Source organism: Ruditapes philippinarum, unplaced genomic scaffold (genome assembly GCF_026571515.1).
Source record: "Ruditapes philippinarum isolate M1 unplaced genomic scaffold, ASM2657151v2 ctg22943_1_1_1_1, whole genome shotgun sequence".
Lineage (NCBI taxonomy): Eukaryota > Metazoa > Mollusca > Bivalvia > Venerida > Veneridae > Ruditapes > Ruditapes philippinarum.
The window spans coordinates 14423-22020 of record NW_026857292.1 but is presented as its reverse complement, the minus strand read 5'-3'; the positions used below and the strand labels follow the sequence as shown (position 1 = coordinate 22020).

General features: G+C 29.9%; 1 long non-coding RNA gene across 1 annotated transcript; it reads right to left on the bottom strand.

The window, feature by feature from the left end:
• Positions 1–2345: 2345 nt before the first annotated feature.
• Positions 2346–7380, bottom strand: LOC132749300 (uncharacterized). Its single transcript, XR_009628390.1, has 3 exons — positions 7028–7380; positions 5092–5188; positions 2346–3015 (listed from the first exon to the last, which is right to left on the bottom strand). It is a non-coding gene; the product is annotated as an uncharacterized LOC132749300 (long non-coding RNA).
• Between the last annotated feature and the right edge of the window lie 218 nt (positions 7381–7598).

Below are 7598 nucleotides of genomic sequence, written 5' to 3'. Positions count from 1 at the left end.
GATCAATTTTGATTAATACAATAGTAAAAACTTACATATTCGTAGTCTTAACTGAAATAACAATTTATATATTGTATAATTATTTTTAGTAAAAGAGGCTAAGACAGTTATTGGTTGTACCATTATTTATATCAGGTCAATTTAAAAGTGAACATAAATGTACTTATACATGTACAATATGTATTTCTTTGTAAAGATAAAAAACTAACCTTTTTTCTAGGTTTAACTTAGAAAAATATGGAGACTGATTTCTGCCATGTTGTATTTTGCATCAGGGGGCACCGGGCGAAAGCATGAAAATACAACAAACGAACCACTTTGTGGTGTTTTCATGTTTTCTTTGGCATCGGTTACTTGTTGTACTTTGTCGGTTTTCATGTGGCTCAAATCACCCGCCATAAAATTTTGTGCACAAATTTATTCAAGTGCAAGCAACAATCTACTCTATGAAAAGTCTGTAGTTGGGCTGCCTCTGTCCGACATCTGGAGGTTGAGCCCGGTGTCCCTCCATTACAAGAAGATAAGACAGGAGCTGTCCTTTTCAAACTATGCACATGTTAGAAAAAATTAAAATAAGAATTCAGAATATGATATTTTTTAGACTTTATAAATTATGTTGCATGATCCAAGTTAAAGGAAATTTTCTTCCCTTAAAGGACCAGTACATGCACCGTCCGGTGGAATTGCACCATAGACCCTCGCATCACTAGTAATGGACAATAATTCAACCTCAATTCTGGATAGGTCATCATGTTACCTGTCAAATCTCACAAGTTCAGAAAATAAACCACAGAAAATGATCCACAACATTCAGGCTAAGTAACCCTTTACAATATTTTCCTTTAACTATTTAAGATACTATTATTAGCCAGCTAACACTGGGTATAAACCTATAACCTTTAGACTAATCAATACATGTATTATCATTTGTAAATTTAAATGCAAGTCTCATCCCTTTAATAATAATGTCATAACTGTAACTCTTTAAACACAGAAATATTATAAGTCCCATCATATACATGAACTAAAATATACATATATGCACATTACATTAATAATTCCTATAGTTTCTATTCAATAAATATGAAATCCTATTAACATTGGTATTCGGATGGAATAATGGAATTCAAAATCAAGTAGAAAGAAAACCACAGTATATAGTAAAATTAATAAACAGTAAATCATATAATAAAGATTGAGTTGTGTCGAAGTATTAAATGCATATCTGTTAAAGTAACAAATACTGTCCCCCTTTTAACCTTCCATTACACAACTAACTGCATATATATCAAGTGTTTAAAATTGATAACTTCAGGATGGTATCCTTTCTCTGTTTCAATATATGGACATGATCACCTATATGCATAGCTTTAATGTTCTACCTTTCAGTTTTACCAAACGTGATTTCAGTATCAATTTAAATACGAAAAAATACAAAATAATAATAATTATTGTTTTCACAATGTGATTAGCAGATTCCTGTAGTAGAATATCAGGTATGTACTAACTGAACAAACTAGGAAAATCCAGTCCACTGCGAAAAATATACTGATATACGGGAATAAACGGTCCCGTATTTTTGACATATACGGGCGTGTACGGGATGTATTTGTCGAATATACGGACCAAGTATACGAGTCCGTATAGGGAACACCGGGTATACGGGAAGTCCGTATATGCATCAGGCATATACGGAATTCCGTATTTGCACCATATACATGTACGTATATTTGTTCGTATGTTTGAAGTATACGGAGAATAAAATCCCGTATACGGACTTTATCAAGGTTGTTATCCCTAGTATACTATAAATATACCAAGGATATACGGGACCGTATTTTCTACATATACAGAGGATATACGGACTCGTATTTTCTACGTATACAGAGGATATACGGAACCGTATATTCTACATATACAGATGATATACGGACTCGTATTTTCCACATATACAGATGATATACGGAATCGTATTTTCCACATATACAGATAATATACGGAATCGTATTTTCTACATATACAGAAGATATACGGAATCGTATTTTCTACATATACAGGGGATATACGGAATCGTATTTTCAATATATACAGGGGATATACGGAATTGCATTGTTCAGTTGTACACAGGGTATACAGAACTGTATTTTCGAGATAAAAGAAGGTACAGATACTATCAAAAGTATGCATTTACATATAAGTGACACGTATACATGACCGAAATGCAGGCTTGTACAATAGAACATGTTTGATTAAACATTTCGAATGAGAACTGTAAAGTCATATGCTTAAGAACTTTATCTTCACAATTGGAGTATTTCAAATAATAAAGTAAAAACCAAATCGAGTCACTCTTAAATATTTATTATTTCATAAACATATATTCAATATGTATACATATATTAAACAAAATAAACATGTCTTCGCTACAATAGTCATATATTGTTGTAAGCCTTATTCTAGCGGGACACATTATTGTAGCGTTGCAAAGGAACGGCAATATATCGGTATGTTGCGATACAGAGTCATGAAATACGTATCACAGTGCAGAACATCCGCACCGCGATATTTTCTTCAGAGATCGAATTATACATGTACATTTTTCGATATTTTCATGCCGTAACCTTTAAAAATTGCATGTTGTTTAAATCTAGAACAAACTATGCTAACTTGAAGTTCTTTTCGATTTATCTTAACAATTATTCATATGAGCCACTTATATTACACCCATAAAACATTTTAAAGATATTCATATCATTTGTTCGTGTTAACATTCACATATTATTTTAGGAAAATGAGTCCATAGCACAAATTGATAATTACAGAAAGTTTTAATAATAATCATTAAAATTAAAAATCCGTATTCACAGAAATTCGTCATTCAAACAGTGTTCTTAAAAGCACTTAAATATATCAGTCATCTATAGGAATGTTACGTAGACCAGAGTGACGGTGTCTATTTCGTGACGTAGGAAATGTTTTCTCCAGATATTACAATCTTCTTCGGCATGTGTGTATCTGAAAAAAGAGAGTTTAAAATCCTGTTTAAATAGTGTCATGAAATAGTAATCACAACTTTCAAAAGACCATACACAAGCATTTATTAAAAGTATATACATATACAATTTTTCTTTCATATGCAAATTTCAAAATTATTTTATATTATTAGGATAAAGATGTCATTTATAAGCAACCATTTACACAGGATTTAAATGAAATGATTAATCTATGACAGATGATAAGTTGTTAAATAACAATGATAAGTTAAATATGTTTTTGTTATGAAACTTTTACGAATATATATATTTCACACTTGTAATATAAATTATTATGGTATCTTTGTTCTATGTAAAGACTATTTTATTGATTGAAAATATATTTAAACAAAATAACATTGCATTGGGAAAAAGTGCTGACATAATCTTTTTTATCGTTTTACGATGTATATTAGCATCGTTAGCAGGAGTCAATTCGTTTGAAAAAAAAAAGTTTAAAATGTACAGATATTTGCTACTCATATGTAGATCCGTGTTTGCACAATGATATCCAGTTAAGTAAAAGCCGGAATACCCAGCTATACTTCTCATTTATATAAAAACGTAAATTTTAACAAATTTGGATTATTGTTTGTTTCAGTTTCAATTGTTTTAAAAACTGTCTCATCACAACTTCACAGCAACGAATGAATACCTTCAATTTACAATAGTGTAGATTAATATTTTTTTATTGTTAAGACTGTTTAACTAGGTAAGTTGACAATAGAATCTCTTACAGTGTGCAATCACTAAAAATAAAGTGATAATTCTCACAAAAATTATAAATCAAAATATCCTCCCTTGCCTGTAGCATTAATCTGATAGTATGAAATCAAATTCAGATAATAAAATATACGTATCATATGTGACAATTGCATAAAATAACATAGGAAATATTTTAGTTAATACATGCGAATGCGACAGTATTACGTGCGCACGTGAAACATTTACGTATCAACGCCATATGTTTCACGTGCGCACAAGTACTGTGCGTTTTGTATAATAATTAAGTGACGAGGTGGTCAAGTCCACTATCCAGGTGTAAAACAGCTATCATATTGTGTTTATTATCTTCAAACAGGCTAGCTATATAAATTAAATTATCAACAAATTTACCAACTCTCAGCGTAATGCAGTAGGTAAGGTTGTGGTAAATATCAATGCAAGAAAGCTAGGCTCGGATTGCACCTTTTTCCCAAAAATATTGCTTTATAATTATCAATAAAGAAAGAAAGTTTTGTATCATTTATTGTAAAGATTATAAATGCTGTGCTATTTTCTATTAACTTCTCATTTTGTTTTAAATGTAGCTATATTTAGCCCTATTTAGCAAGTTAGTTCAAACTTATACGTAATGCATGATACTGTACACAGACTCTTTCAACTATAGTAAAGTTTGCACGAAATACTCTTGCACTGCAAAAGTACTATGACTACTACATACTACACACTATACAGGATACAAATCACTATCATCCGTGCATGTATATCTAAATTATTAAATATCATAACAAAACTACCTTACTATCCCAATTCATTTTTCTAATGTAAAATTAAAAAAATATATGGAAAGAAAAACGCAAAAAAGTGAGACAACTTGTGAGGCTCGAACTCGTGATAAAATTTAATGTGTATGACATTCGAATGACGTTACTAACTTTGCCATCAAGACATTTCAAATTCTGTTTCTTATCTTACATTATATTCGCTTCTGAAAACCCTGTTTTACCTATATTCAGACAAAGGTTGTTAACTTTAGTGTGCATGCACAAAAGCATTTTCAAATGCGCTGCAAAATGCTTATATGTCTTAATTGACATCATTTTATGAAGTGTGACATCATTCCGCCAACAAGATATAAAAGAGGACCATTGTATTTATAACTAACCACATTTATTCATGTCAAAATAAATGCGTGTAATTAAGGAAATTTGACTTTGCCTTGAGAAAGAATAAAACACATGATGTCAGTACGGATGGAAATATATGAGTCTTGGTACGTCCGTGTAATTGTCTTATTTTATTCACAAAATACAACAATGTATATACGTGAACTTACATCTTTATTACTTGCTACCATACTTTGCTTCATCTATAATTGCTGTAAAGAGGGCACAGCTGCATTTCTGGAAGATTTAAACACGCTGTACACTGTCCTGAAAAATCATAATATAACTTCAGCATAAACTGATAAAGAGCACATTGAAAATATTTCATAAGTGATCACATGTGCGAAAGTGTTAATACTGTAGGAACGTGTTCACTTTTATGTGTATGTGTAGTTATGTATGTTTGTGTGTTCGTGCGTTCGTGCGTGTGTTACCATATCGCTTTATGTGAAATATAAGTCAAAATATGGAATGTCGAAAAATTTGTGATGTACAAAGGCTCTATACAGTTTTTCAAGCGTTTAAATTTATGTGTAACGAAATATTAAATAACTGTTTCCTCAAACAGGCGCTTGCATGTTTGTGACTGACCCATGCGATATCACCTTATGCGTAATGTTTATCTTAAAAACTAAACAAAGTGTTTTAATTAAAATAAGAAAAAAAATATTTAAATTTTAATTTGTCCAATAAAAAATCCAATGTAAATGTTGAAAACTCAGTTCATGTATATACAATTTAAAATCTGGGTTATCCTGAAAAACGTAGATAAATAACCAAGAATATCGAATGAAAAAAAAGAGTTGTCTGTCCTGAATTGCGAGTAAACTCGGTCTAGCTAATTACTGTTTATGCTAAAACAATACAAACAAAACCGTTTTAAAACTTCTGGTTCGTTGCTATATTTTATATTCACGAGTTTTAAAATTCTTACACCGACACTAAGCTTCGTATCAATGTAAACAAAACATATCTTTTGACACCAAGGGTAAGTAAATTACACCTGTCGGACATATAACATGCAAGCATACAGATATTTATCTGTCATTCTTTGTATTAATGTAAATAAAAAATTCTGACAAATATTTTCATTTTTTTTATTCATCTAAGTGTATAATGATTTAAATGAAAAAGACATATTTGTTTGCTATTTTTGTTTCAGATTTGTATTCATTTATATATAGTTAATATAAATAAGAAATATATAGAAACATGTGTACAGAAACTTAAAAAAGTGAATAAAAATGAAAAGAGCGGAGTCTTTAAATTGACTTATGTTTGCATCAAATAATGGGGATTTGTATAAAAATAAAAACTGCGTATATAAAACAAGTATTCTGCTTGTTGAATTATCAAGACTGAGAAAGACGATTTCATCTAAAAAATTATAAACATATTTTTAGAAGTACTAAGCAATTTTCTTTTAAAATATGTTAAACGGTTAAATCTCATAATTTTTGTTATTATATTGAATAGATAAAAAATAACCTATGTTTCGGCTATCAATTTCATAAAGTACTATTAAAACAAATAGAATTTGAGTGTGTCTTTTCGATATGATCTTTTAGCTTGCTTGATTGCACATTGACTCGCACCCCTGATTTTAAGTGATAATTGAGATCGCTCAAGATTATAAAGTCCAATCAGTTGACCAATCAAGCATAAATAGGTCGTGTCACACACACTGATTAATCCTTTTGTACTACCATGTTCATGGGCTGTAATACCTTGACATCTTCGATGTTAAAATGTCGTAATTTTTAACGTGGTGTCTTTTTTACCCTAAAGGGAAGTTATGATAAACGTATTTAAGAAATGCCCTTTTCATTTTTTTGTTTTTGCATTTTTCAAACAAATTATTTATTAAACAAGATACAGTTTAGAAATCAAAATCAAACTCGTAACCTCCCAGTCTAAATTTAGGGATATATCCCTGCTTTAATTATCTAATCCGGCGGCCATATTGGATAGCGAAACAGATTAAAAAGTGTTAAAGTTTTCTAAAAGCAAATCAGTTTAACCCAGAAATAAGCTGTTGTTCACAAAATGCAACTATTCTATTGCTCGCATATTGATATTACAACGGTAAAAAATAACTTAACCTACCTTGTTTTGCAATATTCTTAATTTTATTAACCATCCATTTCCAATCGCGTTGTTTCTTTTTTCATTTCGCCCGCGCTATTTCTGATTGGTTGATAGGATTCACGTGATACAAAACCAACGCTTTAAACTCATTGGCTGTTTTGAAAACGCGTGATATGCCTAGATACCGTTTGTGTAATAAAGCATTTAGCATTAATAATGCCACGGATTTATATTAAGGTCCGTGATAATGGGTAGAAACCAGCAAACTAAGTCAAAATAATGCAATATTAAATAGGAAATATCAAATAACTTTGCATACATGTATAACATAACCATTGTTACTTTTTCATAGGCAAAACTTTGATTCTTATGCTTAATCGGTTATTTATTTTTTAATAATAATAATAATAATAATAATAATAATAATAAAATTAATAATAATAATAATAATAATAGTAAAATTTATCATATATTTTAGTTAGACAACTATAATTAAATAAATGTATGTGTGTTTTAATAATAATACTTATGATGATGATGATGATGATGATGATGATGATAATAATAATAATAATAATATTTATGATGA